Raw genomic sequence first — 18,058 nt, 5'->3', positions numbered from 1 at the left:
GTGATTAAATTATTAAAGGTTTTTACAAACAAGGTAAAATTAATAAACTAATTGTTTTTCTAATAACCAAAATTTTATTACCTTAATGTGGCGTTTGGTACGGAGAATCCACATTACTCTCGTCATCCAGATTCCTAAGAATGTGATTCCTAAGAATGTAACTATTCCTGTATTTGGTTTCATTGAGAATATTTTAAGATTCCTAGGAATGTAAGATGATAATGTTTGGTTTATTCCCAGGAATCTTAAATGAATTATTTATTTTTCCTATTCTATCCTTAGATTTGAATGTGAATTATCAAGTCCTTAAAAAAAAAATCTTCATCTAAATAAATAATGAAAAACAAAATATAAATTATTAATTATGAAAAATTCATTAAAATTATAGTCTAAACATTTCAAAATAACGGGTACAATACAAAAATAACTATATAAATTCTCAAATGCTTTTATTCTTAATAATAATTTTAAAAGAATTTAATCCATAATAATTTGTTTTATATTTGATCTTAATTGCTTAAATGATAATGAAAAAATGGTTAAAATTGTCAATTTATAAAAAATACAATTTCTTTTAAGCTTGGGAATCTGGATTCCCACTTGTTTTAAAGGGAATCCACATTCCTACTGAGAGGGGAATCCACATTCTCCTGGCATCTGATTCCTTAGCGTGATTTGTAACCAAACATGGGAATCTTTAAACATTCCTGGGAATCCTAAAACATTACCCCATACCAAACGCCACATAATGGTCTTGTTGAAGTTCCTCTGGGTTCTTCTGGCTCTGTACTTGGAAATCCTCTCTTTTCTCTCTTCTGCACTGTAACGCCCTACTTTAAAGTTTGTTTCTTCATTGAATGAGCTATCTGTAGCCAAAGGACCTGAGTAGGACCTTGGGGCAGTGTGAGTTGCTTTGACATTCTGAAATCAAAGCAAAAGAACACAAAATTTGATTAGATGTTAAGTTGAAAAACAGAGGAAAATAAAAACAGAGGAAATTTGACTGTCTATTACTTTTATATATATATATATATATATATATATATACTGATTTATTTCATATGAAATTGGATAAGTCATACATTACTTAATTAAATTAATTAAGTAGTTGAAAGATTTTTAAGTTTTATGTAAAAACTCAATTTACATTGATCGCTTATGCTGAATTTGTAATATATTTTTTTAGTTTTATTAATGTGTTATGAGATAATTTTTGCCTATGAGATAAACGTTTGAAATTTTCATTAAAGCAAAAATTATTTCATAACACATGAATAAAGCTAAAAATAGTGTGCAGTATTGCTTGTTGTGGAAAAAAAAAAATCATGTTCTCTAACTTCTACCTTCCCATTATTTGAATATTGATTTATTGTGTATTCAAAAAAGAAGAAGAAGGCACGTGATACTATGAGACGTGGTAGTAATTCATAAAAGTCAATTTCTCACAAGTATTCCATATTTGTTTTGGACTCGACCTATAATCAAGTATTCAAGCTCCCCTTGCATTTCACACAATTATTGATTCACTTTGAAGTGAGTTGAAGTGTAGGTTTCTGATGTGCGGCCTGCAATTAAGGGAGAACTAATTAATACTTATCATTGTCCCATTTGCAATAACCTGTTATTAGACTCCACAGTACAAGTGATGCTGAAATCACCTTGATGGAGCAATTGCTTGAAACTAATGCAATCTGATGTTTTTGTTTTTTGTTTTCCTTTTTACTTTTAATAATAGTGTCTTAATTAATTTATGATTTTTATAGGAACATTGATTTAGGCTTGGGTGTGTACATACGCGTGCTGATCAATTTTTGCATTGCCTACCATATCTATCATATTTTTGGAAAATTATTGAATACTCTGAGAGTATTATAAATGCGTACTCCACCCTCTCACATGAATTGTGGATCTCACCATAAATTTAATTAGTGGGATCCACAGTTATATGAGAGGAGGGAGTACGCATTTATGGTATTCCGGGAGTACCCAATAATTACCCTATATTTTGCATGTTTAGATTGCAAAACATTCTTTGTTCTTCAATCGTCATACAATTACAACTTAAGTGTATGTTATGTCATTTGAGTTTCAATTAGCTTAATTAATAAAGTTTCTGATGGTTAAATAAGAGATACGAGGTTCATTATTTGTCTACACCAAAAATTGATTGGTGTCTTGATTTGATAGTAAAAAACTATCATTATGAGTGGACGTCATGCCATACATCTCCTCTTATGGGAAGGTTTAGAAATAATTTTATAGATCTGGGTGCATGTTTCAGACAAGACCTACTATTAAGTGTTGTAGGAAAGCATCTCCGTATAGCACTCCCACCTCAATATGGAGATATACAAGTTGGTGTATCAATATTCTCACACACACCCAATCCCCAATATACTGAATAGCTCTTTCGCTCTTATTCTAAACTAGAGAATCCACACACCAGCTTATTCTAAACTGGGAATCCACTTTTTCCCTATTTGTCCGGTCTGATGTCTAAAGATTTGTTCATGCCCGATTTGGAACACATCATAGACTAATCACTGTTTACGACGGGTGGGCCCACAGTGAGGTAAATTGTTAGCTCAAAGAGTTTTTTCAAAGTGCAGGTGTTCAGACTTAAACTAGGAAGCTCTTCCTATAGCGGGGTAAATCGCTAGCCCAGAGAGTTTTTGTAAAATGCTAGCTGGTACCCAAACTTGAACTACGGAACTCCTAATCAAATCTAAGACAGCCACTTTGAGACCGAGTGTCCAACCACTCAGCCAACCCCACTAAGTTGAACACTTTTTCACTTTGAATTTCAAGGGACTCCTGTTTGAAACGTCAGTTTCTGATTTGGGGCCTGCAAGATAGAATTAAATACGTGTCATACTGTCCCAATTAAAGTATTAAGGTTTGCAGGTTATAATGCGTGGGGACCTATTCTCTTTTCTTTGTTCTGTGTGCTTGTGTTTGTTTCTCAAACAAAAGAAGAAGAAAAAAAAAGTTATTGGGCATTGTATACCGCAAATAAAGCAAAAGACAAAAAATAGAACAAAAGAATTGTAATAGACACAAGTCCACAAGATCATGTATGCCATAAATTTTGTGCTTATGAAAATTAAAAATATTATAACTTTTGTTACAATTGAAACATGGTAGATCGTGATAGTTGTCTATTATTTTCTTATGAACCCATCTAATTTTCCTCATTACTTATAATTAGTCGCATCAAGATTTTGGCAAAAATTATCGTATAAAAGTTATGTCCTTTCTATCAAAAGAAAAAAAAAAATTGTATCCTTAAAATTTTCAACAATTATATTATCTCCTACAGTCCTTTGAACTCTCCTTATTGTAATAGCTGTCGAACTAATAAAAAAAATGCCATTCTGGTGACACATTGTTATTACACAACTATTGTTTTGTTTTGTTTTTTGTTTTTTTAAAGCGCCATTTTAGTTACACAATTACTGTGTTATTTTTGTGTAACTGTTACCAAAATGTAAATGTACCGCATTGACAAATCGTGTTCAAATCTATTCTATTCACACGAAAAAAGTACTCTGCATGGTATATTTGATTATGAAGTCAAAGGCACCCATCATTACTATACACCGATATAGAGACGTCTCCTGAATTTTTTTTCATTTCTATAAATTAAGCCCATTTGTTCATTCAATAAACATGCATTGAAAATAAACATCCTATGCCTTGTAGTTGATTAGAAACCATCAAACCACATATTGATAGAGAGCAAAACATGTTTTCAAAGAAAACTTTCTCCACCAATGTAAAGGTGGTGATGATGATCATGATGATACTCACGTTGCTCATTTTTAACAGCAAGCCTGTTGAAGCTACAAGGCCTTTGGTTGCTGTCATGAAGTAAAAAAAAGTTGAGACAACCAAGGTGGTTTCAGTTTCACAAGATCGAGCCCCGGTTACACCTTCTGAGCCTAATCCATGCACTTACTTGCCTGATCCTGCTAATGGTTCCGGTTGTCATCATTGAAGATCATGGAGCTTAGCAATTTGGTCATCATATCTGTGGAGGTGCGTTGTCACGTTAATCTGTATGGCAAGAATACATATTATTGTTGTGTGGTAGAAATAAAAGGCAAATTGTCTCTAGCCAACTTGCCCATTGTTTGTTTTTTGTTATAGTAGCAATTTCTCTCCTCTTCATAATAAAAGGCTCAGTGTTATTGGTTGGTGTTTAAGCCCTAGCTCTAGCTAGGAGGTTTTACGTAGGATAGTTGGCAACTTCATCGCCACGTTGTTTCTCTTTCTTTTATATTTTATATTTATACACATGCATTTTCGTCCATATTTTATTGTGCCAAAGCATGTTGAGCAGGGTGTTTTTTCGTAATTTGAGTTATCTATAGAGTGCCGTTTGACAACTGGTACGATAAGAGCGTACTTATCAAAACATCAAGTACGAATACGATGGCTCTGTGTCTGACCACAATACCTTGGCAAAGGCCATCAAGGGACAGATTTACGACGAGCTCAGCAGTTTTATCGGGCTTTATTGTCTTTTGCTTTGGGGGTAAAAATACATAAAACTGAGTTTTTAGCATCTGGGTTCTTTTTTAACTAATGGTATTAGCCTATATGTGCTGAATTGTTTAGACTTTAGAGGGGTTTTGAGTTTTGGGAATTCTGGGCATGTGACAAACAATGGAACTATTTGGGGGAGTTTTTTGGGTATGTCAAATTTGTTGCATTTTTCGGGGTATTTTTATTTTAATTTTTGGGTCACTTGGTGCTTCGCCATCTGGGTATATGTGAATTTTGCTTTTAGGGTAATTAAAGTTCTTTTTAATTAAATTAAATTAAATTTTGTAATGTTTTCATGGAGATTCTGATTTGTCAATGGTTCTGTGGTGATAGAAACTTAGTTGGAGTGTGATAGAGTGTTTTAGAGAGAAAGGAAGAGATGGGGACAAGTCTAAAGTATTGGTGGCTATGTTGAAGGAAACCGTGGATTTGGTAATAGATCTGAGCATTTTAAAACCTTTTTTCCAGTTGCTAATTCTGTTTGTTTGTGGAAATGGTTCTCTCGTGTTAGAAATTTGGACTGGAGAGTTTTGCCTTTGTCTGTATTGTAATAGAACGGCAGTAGAGGGGCAAAACGATAGGTTGAAATCAATTGTGTTGGGGCTTTTTCTTTTTCTTTTCTTTTTTTTTTTTTTCGTATTTTTCATTTTTTTCCTATCGCTATCTATTGCCAGATTTTCCTCCAGTTTTTCTCCCATTGACACCGAGTTGTGAGTACTGATAGAGAAACACGAATGGAAGAAGAAACAGAGAGGAAAAAGAGTAAGTGGGGCATTAGATCTTTCATGTTTTTCAATTAATCACAAAATGATTTGTTGATTGATGGATTACAATATGCCTCCATGCTTAGGAACTTGGAGGAAAGAGAGGAGGGAGAAGGGGAAAGGAAGGTTGCAAGTGACAATGAATTGAATTTCAGGTACTTTAATGGATGCATTTGAAGTGTTTTTGAAAATGTCCCAATGGACTTTTGGGTGTGTTTTTGTTATTTGTTTGTTAGCTTAATTAATGGTATAAGCTAGATGAAAGATGTGGCCATAAAACATGATGTCAGTTTTAGTATGAAGTGTTTGTCTTGAGGGCAGAACCTTAAGTAACTCAACCTGAGTGTACAAAGATGGATGGCCACATATTGTTTGTGTATAAGGAACGCAACCTGAGTGCATATGTACAACCATCTTTTAGATTGGTTTTGTTTCTTTTCAGAATTTGTATTATGTATAATGGTGCTATTAATGTTTTCTCTATATCTTTATTTTGTTAGACAGGAAGCGGAATGACTTATACATTTATACCAAGAGTCCAGCCAGTGCCTTTGTAGTTATAGAAAAAACTTATCCAATGATAAACAAGGCTTAACCCCCTGTGTTTTTGAGAGATTCTGTGCCTACATAAAAAAATTATCCAATTATCAAGCTGATTCTATTATTTGTAGCTCATTGAAGCTATATCATATCATTGTACTGTAGTCCTAATTTGTGCTTTTGTACTTCCTTAATAGGAGCAAATCAAGCATGCTGAGGAAAAATTTAACTGTGTTGCTTTTCTTTTCTCAAGTTTGAGTGATTATAAACTATTTCTTTTGGTAGACTTGATCTACTTATTCTAGTAAGGATTTGCTATTTGATTTTTCAGTTTATTGCAGATTTACTATGAACAATCACCAATTTGTTGGATCCAATTCAGAGAAATCCTTGGTTAAAAGGAACTTATAAATATTTCATCTTTCATTTTTATGCTAGAAACCTGGTCTTCTTAGGTCTTTTCTTTCGTTCTCCCAGATAAGAGAAGATGTCAAATCTGGCATCCAGGGGCGGAGCCACTTGGCTCCTTGGGCCCCCCAAAATTCTTCAAATTTCCACTAGAGTATGTAAAAAAAAATTACATGCCCCCCCCCCCCCCCCCCCAAAGTGAAGATCCGGCCCCCATATTATTCTCAACAATTCTTGTAGAGTATACAACTTCAAATTAAGCAAAAAACTTGGCCCACATCCAGCCCCAATTCCCTAATCAAACAAAATTATTATTTTCTAAACCATAGACGCTTTCAGCCTAGCCTAAATCCAAAATCTAAAATATCTAATTAAACACAAACAAAAGCATCTTCAGACTTCAATTCTCACCGTCTGAAAAAAGGAAAAAAAGAAAACAATCTAATATACTTTCACGCCTCTGCCTTAGTTTTTTACCTTTTCAATTCACGCCTCCAATAGTGTCACGCTCACGCCTCTACATCAAAAACAACCTCCCCACTGACTCATTGTGACGCCACTGCCTCCACCAGCCTGCTAAACTAGCCTTCATTGCCTCAATCTCAACTCAAGCCCTCAATTCAATTCCTCAAGGTATCTCACTCATTCATTCCTTCATTCTCATCTCAATTCTTTAGTTGACTTCTATCTCTTTTTCTCTACAACTGAACTAAATACTAATAGTAGAATAGAAATATCAAATATGTGTATGTGATTTTCCTTTGCCAGCAAAGCAGTTCATACTTATTTGACTTTGTCTTTTTTTTTTTTTTTTGTGTTTATTGTTATTGTATTTTTTATTATTTGATCCATTGACTCCGAGACCAGCCTTTTAGCTTTTGTGTTGTTTGTCCCTTGAGTGGGGGTCGGGTGGGGCTTGCATTGTGTAGTTAGGCAGTAAAGTAAGTAAATTATAAATGAAAAAAATTAATCTATGGAAGGAAATTGGGGTGAGGGTCGTGAGTCTATGTATTTGGTTTTCAGTCATTACATTATACATGGTAGTGGGGTGTTGTAAATTTATTTGGTTTATGTTGATTGTTTATACTTTTGATTGATTTTTTTATTTAGTTTTTTTTTTTTTATCCTAAAAGGTCATTACTTAACTACAGGTGTATTTATATTATAATTCATGTAAGAATGGATTTTATATGATAATTTATCATCTCTCTCTCCCAAGTTAGTTTATCATTTGTTGAATTGATTTTTTTTTTTTTTTTGGGATTGAAATTAGGTGTCAAATAATGAGCAAACGACAAACAATTGATGCATTCTTTAAGAAAAAAGATATTAGTCATTCAAAACTTAGGACTTCTGTAGAAACAAATGTTGATACTTCAATGCCTAATGAGCGTCCCTCCAAATGTTCAAGAATTGAATCTAAATGGATAGACCGTGATCCAGGATCACGTAAACAAATATATGAATTCCTTGTCAACTAATAGGATGAAATTCAACGTGCTTATGTCATAGCCGGTCTATATTAACCTAGAGACATAAAGTATCCATACATAGGACCGAAAAGTTATCACCGTAGTTTTCAATCTTCATGGTTTGAATCACATTCAAATTGGTTGGAATACTCACCTTTTTTGTATGTCTACATTGAACTAGACAGTTTTTCATGTTTATTAATATTCAAGTATATGATGATATATGAAAGTTGATAATTTTGTATCCAATAGACTTATGAATTATATTTAGTATATCTCTATTACAACCCGGCCCCCCCAAGTAATTATTCCTGGCTGCGCCCCTGCTGGCATCGCTGTTGAAAATCTGACAGAAGTGTATATATGTACAATGAAGGATGTGACTCGAGGCTTGATAAAGGTTTTCTATTTTTTTTTTGCTTCTTCTACTGTAAGCATAGCATGAATACATATTGTGTTTTGGCATTTGTGACTTTACCGAGTGAGTATTCACAGAGAATTGTTTTTAGTAGTAATTTTTTTTTTTTTATAACTGTTTTTAGTAGTGTGTTTAGAGACCTATTCTTAACCTTTTGTTGAGAATGAAACAATTGAATCATCATACAAACTTGCATTGCAAATGAAATCAAATTATTTCATTGTTAGTGTTTTTTTTTTGTTGAAGAATTTGGATACGGATACTTGATTCTAAGCTAGTAGTTTTTATTGGATAAATCAAGTTCAGTTTAGTGGAAAACATCTTAAAGGGTTGTCACTGTGTGGCTAGCTTACCAAGGCCTGGTGAATCCTTAGGTGCTGAGAAAAATTTCTTGGCCTGATTACTATGAATTAAGCCGAGTCTGTTGCATTTTGTTAAACGCCAAAAATATTTCAAATAAGCTTAGACAAGCCCCTTTCTGACCTATAGCTGGCTTAAATTAGAAATTTAGAATGTTTCAATGATTTACTCAGATCAATTATTCTTGTTTGAAGGCTTCAAATGAACCCTTGAAACATCCAAATCAATATCAAAATCTTAGAGGCACCCTTCCAGACTCAAGTGTCTTGGATGCTCTCTTTTATATGGGCTTACCTGTAGGCACGGTTCATATAGTTTAAGAGGTTCCAAGTTGCTGAAGACTTCTCAAAAGTCAACACTGCACTTAAAGCTGCTTAAGAACAAGTGCAGATTTTGATAGTAGTCACGTAAGTGTTACCTTATTGAATAAGAACACCAAGAGGCCAAGAAAGTGGGTTTATGTCTTTATTATTTTGTTTAATTATTGATGTTTATGAATTTTCCCACAACCGATGTTTACCATTTTATGCCGCTATTTTGGTTTATACACTACACAGGATGAAAAGATGTAGATAGTGTTAGAGGCTAAATCTTTATAGCCCAACACAATAGGCCAGCAAAATTAAACTTTCGTATTCTGACTCATAAAGTTGTTAAAGGCCCAATTACTCAAGGGCCAAGGCTAGACGATATGATTTTACCTCCTGCTACCACAAAAGGATTAAATGTCAGGTAATTAATTGATCTAAAACATGAAACTAATAAGGATACACGAATAGATGGCCAAATCAGGACCACTCGCTGGACAAAGAATGAGACAAGACAGATTAAAAATCCTGAAACCCAAACCTGTATATCACAAAGCTATAATTTGGGCTTGTGCCTAAGAATTAAGATTAGTTCATCATGCGGTCCAATTCCACGTGAAAATTCAAAGTGAAAAAGTGAGAGAGTTGTGTCTTGGAGACAATAAAAGGTTTTTTTTTCCATCAATTTTTGGGCTCATGCTAGGACTTGCAAATGGTTTGTGGAGTTGCAGGCCATGAATCCATGATGGCTAAATTGTGTATAGAAGTGTTTTCTTTTTTTTTTTAATAAATAATTCGATAGTTATAATAATAGGAAATAAGAACTTCAATTCTTTTCATAAAGAAGTGTAGGCAATATCACTAAGTTATAAAACAGAGGAATGATACTACAAAAACTGACAGCGAGAAGGCAGAGGTCTTGGCTTGTCGCTGTGCGATTGAGTTTGCTCTTGATTTGGGTTTTCAAGATCTTATCATTAAAGGTTATAATGTCTCTGTTATGTACAGTATCATGACTTTTGGGACCTCTTCTTCTCGTCTGGCTACGTCCTGCTTGACATTCAATCCTCTTTGTCACGGTTGTTTTGGTTTTCGGAGTCGCACATTCATAGAGGGTATTTTGTAGCACATTCTTTAGCTAGATATACTAGGAAAGTTTGTCATGATGTAGTCTGGATTGAGGACTCTCCTCCTCCGATTTTAAAATATTTATATTTTGATTTAACTCATACTGCTTCTTAAATGATATTTCAGTCCGTTTTCAAGGAAAAAACAAAGAACAAAAAAAAAAGAAAAAAGAGGAATGGTACCACAAAAACCCTTTTTCTTTAGTGGCAAATTTGGATTTGGCCAATCTGCAGTGTTACTTAAGTCTTTGGCCGATTGCCCTGCCACTATGCTATATATGAACGAGGGTACACCAATGAAAAAATCAAATATTATTCTGCATATTCTATTGGCAACTATATTACATATATCGATTGGGAGATCAAGCCAAGTGGCTCCATTTATTTAATTGGGGCTATCATCTTGCATATTTTGAATCGTTGATTAGAACAATATCACTTTCACACAGGAATATCGATGATATCATTTTTATTAGGGGGTTTAGGTCCAGTGCTTCTAGTGTACTAGACCTGGTCGGATGAATAAAGTGCTAGTATACATGGCAATATCCTATGAATTAATAGTATGTCTTCCTACACACACAAATTTGAGTAACATGGTAACATCAATGATTTATGTGTCACTTACTTTGAGCCTTTCTTAAATTATCTTGATAGGTGAAATTAACCAGAGTTCTATAAGTACTAAAGAGTGTGAAATATACTCACATATATCAAATGAAGAAGGATGTGCATGACACATTTGTTAGTTGAAAACGATATTGGTGTATACCCCAACTAGGGACGGAGTTAGAAATCTTCTCTTGGAGGGGTTGCCCCTATGACCAAGATGATATATTGTATAAATCCATGTCACAAAATAAATAGACATACACGCTAGTATGTAGTTATGTATTTTTTTTTTTTTTTTGCTTGAAAACGTGAACAAATTTTTTATATTTTGTGAGAGATAACTAAACTAAAATTGTAGAAATATTTTGTAATTCAATTTACTTTTTTAGATTTTTTAACATCAGAAATTTTTTTATATACTTATTTATTTCACATAAAATTGGAGAAGTCATACGTTATTAATTAAGTAGTTGAAAGATTTTTAAGTTTTATATAAAAACTCAATTTACACTTATCACTTATGTTATACTTGAAATATATTTTTGATTCTATTCACAGTCCATACAAAATAACATTGACGGGAAGAATTGCCACAATATCACCCACTGCTAAAGGTCAAATGGACCTTTAGTGGCGGTTTTTTGGGCTTTTGCGGGGTTTTGGCCCGCTGCAATAGTACAGTTTTTTTGTAGTGTAAATAGATTAGATAATTAGATCTTACCACTCATTCTTGTATGCGGGATGGTAGCTCCCCATACATAGAGTGTTGTGTTGTTTGGACTTCGTCCTTTCCATATGTGGGGCAAAAATTTGCCTCCATAATCGAACTCCATTAAGCATAGCAATGTGGAAATGAGCACGTGTGATTGAAGGTCACCCATACTAACACTTGTATTCATTGGGGGATTTCAACTTTCAAAAGTTTAAAGTTGCCACTGATCATCAAGATTTGAGGTGTAATTGATCACTTATTTTTAATTAATAAAAGTCGGGTCTTCGAACCAACTTTGAAGCCGACGAGGAAGGATGAAAGGAATTGAAAATATGATAGAAAACAAAGCCCATGTCTAGAATATATATGCTTTTTTTTTTTTTTTGATAGGTAAAACAATCTTTATTAATAATAAAAGTACAATGAATTTACGATAGTAAACTCACTGCACTGAAAAGAATAATCTAGAAAATTTGCTAAACACCTACAATCCCAATACTCCATTCTCTCTTTTTTGGGTGTAACAAACCATTCCCAAATGCAAACTATTCATCGTAGTTGTGTACCCACCACTCTACTTAAAAGCAACTAGAAACAAGACTCCTCACACTGTGAGTTCCATTAGACCACTCGGTTGAAGCCTATCTAGCAAAATGACTGTACCCAATATCCTTGGCAAATGTTATCTCATATGCTCTCTCAAGGACATTCATATACTCATGTTTCATTTTTAGGTTTACACCCCCATGAAACTAAATTCTTCAGGGAGATCTAAAAGATCCAAGGCCCAAACCAATAGAAACAACTTGGGATTTTTTATATTTCATTACAACTTGCACCTAGAAATGGATGGCTCATTATATTCCCTCGTGCTTTCTTAAAATAATCAACTTCAAAATCTGGAGCATATCAATAATATGGGGCTGATGTTTATGTAGGAAAAGCCAGAGAGGGTTCATCTTAAGCAAAACAATGCAACATTTTCGCCTAATTCTAAATCACTTATATAATATTACCAATAGCAAGACATTTGAAAACAAACAACTTTTAACACTTTGTATGTTTCATTATAAAATATTTTACGAAAAATATTTTTAAGCATTTTCTTAAAATAGTTAATGTGTTTTCCTTAAATTAAAACTTTTAATAATTTGGCCCCTAAAAAATTATGTATGCACTCCACCCCATAAAAAAATTATGATTTTTTTTTAAAAAGTTATAGAATTATAGTACCTCATAAAACATAATGAGATTACAAATAAATTAAACAAATGGTATCAAAACCACACTCAAATTCTTTATTTTTGTCAAAATAATATATGATTATTATTTAGTGATTCTAATACAATTATATTTAAGGCATGTGGCCAAATAAAATACATTGCCAAATCTAAAGTAAACTACCAACTCGGTATGAGTACTAAAATATTGTCTAAAGTTTTAAGTTTGTCAACCTAGTTCCAATACTGTACTTTTCAGACTATGTATTTAATATGCTTAATTATATATTTTCTTGAGTATTCAAATATTTTGTTCTTCAATTTATTACTATAAGTTTTCTTATTTTGTAGAATTCATTTTTTGATAATTGGGATAAGAAAGAATTCAAAGTTACATGAGATGCTAATTGAAAAGAAATTCTGAGTTTTAAATCGATTGGAACGATAGTTCCCTAAAATTCTTTATTGGTATATTACTTTGTTATTTGTGGGTCAAATAATTGTTATTTATGCCAAGCATCTAGTGTATTCTACAATTTTTGTTAGTATTGTGAGTGGTAAATGGAATTATTTTTTCAAAGTTTCAAATGTCTAAAGGTTTCACTAAATCAAAAATTATCTCATCGTGAATAAAATCAAAAATATATTTCAAGTATAACATAAGTGGTAAGTGTAAATTGAGTTTTTATATAAAACTTAAAAATCTTTCAACTCCTTAATTAATAACGTTTGACTTCTCCAATTTTATGTGAAATAAATCAGTATATAAAGAAATTTTATGATGTTAAAAAAATCTAAAAAATTAAATTTAATTACAAAATATTTCTACAATTTTAGTTTAGTTATCTCTCACCAAAAAAAAAAATCACGTTTTCAAGAGAAAAAATAAATAAATAACTACATACTAACATGTATGTCTATTCATTTTGTGATATGAATTTATACACTATCATCTTGGTAATAGGGTCAACCCCTCCAAGAGAAGATTTTTGACTTCGTCCCTAGTTGGGGCATACACCAATATCGTTTTCAGCTAATAATGTATCATGCACATCCTTCTTCATTTGATAAGTGTGAGTATATTTCACACTCTTTACTTATAGAACTCTGGTTAATTTCACCTATCAAGATAATTTGAGAAAGGCTCAAAGTAAGAGACACATAAATCATTGATGTTACCATGTTACTCAAATTTGTGCGTGTAGAAAGACATACTATTAATCATAGGATATTACCATATATACTAGCACTTTATTCAGTACAAAAATTTTAGGTTTTAAAAAAATTGACAATACACCTAAAGTCACAATAAACTTTACAATTCTTGAGGTGGTATATTACATATAATAAAAACGATGTCAACGATATTCCCAGGGACGAAACCAGAATTTGAAGTTGGGGGGGGGGGGGCAAAGTATAAACCCAAAAAAGTTTATAAAAATCAAAACTAACATCTACTCAAGTTTTGTTGAATTTTATCACATTTATTAACATTATGATTTCATATTTTCACAATTTGGACCGAATACTAATTCAATAGGTGGTAATTTTTTGGAATTTTGTTTGAAAATTTTCATGAATTGGGACATCAACACTAGAGGCAATGTTGCATTATCAGCTTCAAATTATTTGTAATTTCTTCTCTTTAAAAAAATCAAATATTATAGATAATTTTCTCATCATCAACAATTCAAGTAAAAGTTTCGTTATTTCTATATTATATAGCTCTATCGTTTCAAAATTTAGTCCAAAAAATAAATCAAACAAACATACCCACAAGCTACAACAACATTAATGTTAATAAAATATTTTCTAAAAATAGTTAATAATTCATAAAAATAAACCTATAAACAAGCATTAGTATCTAATGCACACATTTGATCATAGTTTCCACAGGCTTCATATTTTTGGATCAATATTCAATGGGCAAAAGGATGTTGCAATTTTCTTTTTAGTTTTCATGGGTTAAAATGTAAAGATTTTGAAGGAAGGGGGCCAAAAAAATATTTTTTAGGGGAAATTTTTGTATATAGTGCTTTTTTTTTTTCCAAAATTGGAGTGGGGGGGGGGGGGGGGCATGGCCCCCTTTGCCCTAACATGGGTCAATCCCTGAATATTCTCATGTAAAAGTGATGTTGTATTAATCAACAATTCAAAATATGCAAGATGATATCCCCAATTAAATTAATGAAGCCACTTGGCTTGATCTCCCAATCAATATATGTAATATAGTGGCCAATAGAATATGCAGAATATATTTGATTTTTCATTGGTGTGCCCTTGTTCATATATAGCATGGTATGTGCCTAAAAATACTGCATTGGCAGGGCGATCGGCCAAGTCTTAAGTGACACTGCAGATTGACCAAATCCAAATTTGCCACTATTAAAAAAAGTTTTTGTGGCATCAATCCTCTTCTTTCTTTCTTTTCTTTTTTTTTTTTTTTTTTTTTTTTTTTTTTTGGTTTTGAAAACGGACTAAAATATAATTTAAGAAGCAATATGAGCTAAATCAAAATACAAAGATTCCAAAGCTAGAGGACGAGATCTCAATCCAGACTACATCATGAGAAACATGCCTAGCATATCTAGCTAAAGAATGTGCTACAGAATACCCTCTCTATGAATGTGCGACTTCGAAAACCAAGACAACCATGACAAAGAGGATTGAATGTCAAGCGGGACGTGGCCCAGACAAGAAGAAAAGGTCCCATAAGTCATCATACTGCAGAGACATTATCGCCTTCAATGATAAAATCTTGGAAACCCAAGCCTAGAGCAAACTCAATCGCACAGCGACAAGCCAAGACCTCCGCCTCCTCATTGTCAGTTTTTGTAGTACCATTCCTATGCTTTTTTAACTTAGTGGTATATATTACCTACACTTCTTGATGAAGAGAATTAGAGTTTAAAGTCCTTAATTCTTATTATTTTAACTATCTAATTATTTATTAAAAAAAAAAGAAAAAGAAAACACTACCACACACAATTTAGCCATCATGGATTCATGGCCTGCAACTCCAAACCATTTGCAAGTCCTAGCATGAGCCCAAAAATTGATGGAAAAAAAAAAAAAAAACTTTTATTGTCTCCAAGACACAACTCTCCCACTTTCTCACTTTGGGTTTTTACGTAGGATTGGACCGCATGATGAAACTAATCTTAATTCTTAGGCGCAAGCCCAAATAATAGCTTTGTGAAATACAGGTTTGGGTTTTAGGATTTTGTATCTGTCTTGTCTCATTCTCTGTCCAGCGAGTGGTCCTGATTCGGCCATCTATTCATGTATCCTTATTAGTTTCATATTTTAGATCAACTAGTCTCTAGCTCGTACTATACATGGGAACTTATTTATTTGCGAAGTAAATTAAAATAATTTTATAAAATCTTAATTGATTAAGAAATTACATCATTATATGATTTGCTCTTATATGACTTCAATTTGTGTTATAATTTAATGAAGAAGTCATGGCTTACAAAAAATTTGTCAAACAATTTCAAATACTACAAAAACTTAGATATTAAAACTTCTAAAAAACCAAAAAATATTAAAGAATCAAATGATTCACTAAGAAATTATTGAAACAAAACAAAATATATATGACTAAAAAGAGAAAAATATAAGAATAAGATTGAGTTACATTCAAAAGAATAATCCATAACTATAAGTTTGCACCTATCATAAAATATCATGTTAGTGAAGTAGAGAGATAATAATAATAATAATAATAATAATATCAACGTTTGAGTTTGAGTTTAAATTGGACTTATTAGAGAGATAGAGTTTTATTTCTTGATAAGTTTGGATTTAAAAAAAATATTTTTGTTTGAAAAAAATTATGAGTTTGAATTTAAATTGGACTTGTTAAAGATTTAGCCTTGAACACTATCTAGATCTTTTCATCCTGTGTTGTGTATGAACTAAGATAGCGTGCGGCAGAAAATGGTAAACATCAGTTGTGGGAAAATTCATAAACTTCATTAATTAAGCAAAATAATAAAGACATAAACCCACTTTCTTGACCTCTTGGTGTTCTTAATCAATAAAATAACACTTACGTGACTACTATAAAAAATCTGTACTTGTTCATAAGCAGCTTTTAGTGCAGTGTTGACTTTCGATAAGTCTTCAGGAACTTGGAACCTCTTAAACTACATGAACCATGCTTACATATAAGCCCATATAAAAGAGAGCATCCAAGACACTGGAAGGGTACCTCTAAGATTTTGATATTGATTTGGATGTTTCAAGGGTTCATTTGAAGCCTTCAAACAAGGATAATTGATCTGAGTAAACCATTGAAACATTCTAAATTTCTAATTTAAGCCAGCTATAGGTCAGAAGGGGGCTTGTCTAAGCTTATTTGGAATATTTTTGGCGTTTAACAAAATGTAATAGATTCAGCTGAAGTTCATAGTAATCAGGCCAAGAAATTTGTCTCAGCACCTAAGGATTCATCAGGCCTTAGTAAGCTAGCCACACAGTGATAACCCTTTAAGATGTTTTCCACTAAACTGAACTGGATTTATCCAATAAAAACTACTAGCTTAGAATCAAGTATCAGTATCCAAATTCATCAACAACAATAAAAAAAAAATAAAAAATAAACCCTAACAAAATGAAATTATTTGATTTCATTTGCAACACAAGTTTGTATGATAATTCAATTGTTTCATTCTCAACAAAAGGTTAAGAATATGTCTCTAAACACACTACTAAAACCAATTCTCGAAAAAAAAAAAAAAATACCCCCGAAAAATTCAACAAATTTAACATACCCAACCCCCACCCCCCACCCCCCTCCAAAAAAAAGTTCTATTGTTTTTCACATGCCCAGAATTCCCAAAACTCAAAACCCATCTAAAGTCTAAACAATTCAACACATATCGGCTAATCTAATACTATATATAAAAGCAGAAGTCTTTTGCTACAATTAAGGAGGTGTTGACATGTAAGTAAAAAAAAAAAACCATGCGATGAGTCTGGGAGACTCATTTTCATTAAACGTTTTTTACTCACTTTCATTAAACGTTTAAATTAAAACGCGAAATATAACACCGTTTAAAAGGAAAACTGAAAATACTATAGTAAAATAATTTTTAAATATGTGAATAGTACCGCGAGTCCCATTTAAAAAAAACTGAAAGTGTGTGAATTATTCATCAACAGTGCATGAACAGCACCAGCACAGTGATGAATAATGCTGCTTGTCATCTGGTTGAAACCTGTGCACGGAAGAAAAAAAAAAAGAGCTGGAAACGCTGAACGCTAGACGCGTTCAGCTATCCAAACCAAGTCTAAATTATAATGTTTCGTTGCATTAAAACACTGTTTGGGAGACTCTTGGTATAAAAGGAAAATAACCGCTTAAAAGAAAAACAAGAGAAAGATTGCTACACGGAGAAAGGAGAGATATCGAGAGAAAAGAGAGATAGAGAAATAGGGAGGCAGAGATGGAGACAAAGGTGCCGCCGTGCCATCACCGTAAGCCTCCACTCACTATTCGACTATCGGAATCACTACTGGTAAAGTTTTGTTTAAATTTTAAAAATTTAGGGTTTTTGGTTTT

At 32.6% G+C, this 18,058-nt stretch overlaps 1 long non-coding RNA gene across 1 annotated transcript in view; it reads left to right on the top strand.

Annotated features, from left to right (window-relative positions):
• Positions 1 to 5,730, top strand: part of LOC142624663 (uncharacterized) — a 34,080-nt gene extending 28,350 nt beyond the window's left edge. The window contains exon 2 of the long non-coding RNA XR_012842361.1: positions 5,399 to 5,730. This is a non-coding gene — a long non-coding RNA (uncharacterized LOC142624663). The remainder of the gene's footprint in view (positions 1 to 5,398) is intronic.
• The last annotated feature ends 12,328 nt before the right edge of the window (positions 5,731 to 18,058 follow it).

The sequence above is a fragment of the Castanea sativa genome, chromosome 2 (assembly GCF_040712315.1).
Source record: "Castanea sativa cultivar Marrone di Chiusa Pesio chromosome 2, ASM4071231v1".
Classification (NCBI taxonomy): domain Eukaryota; kingdom Viridiplantae; phylum Streptophyta; class Magnoliopsida; order Fagales; family Fagaceae; genus Castanea; species Castanea sativa.
The sequence above is the reverse complement of the archived record's forward strand: the minus strand, read 5'-3'. Positions and strand labels throughout refer to the sequence as shown.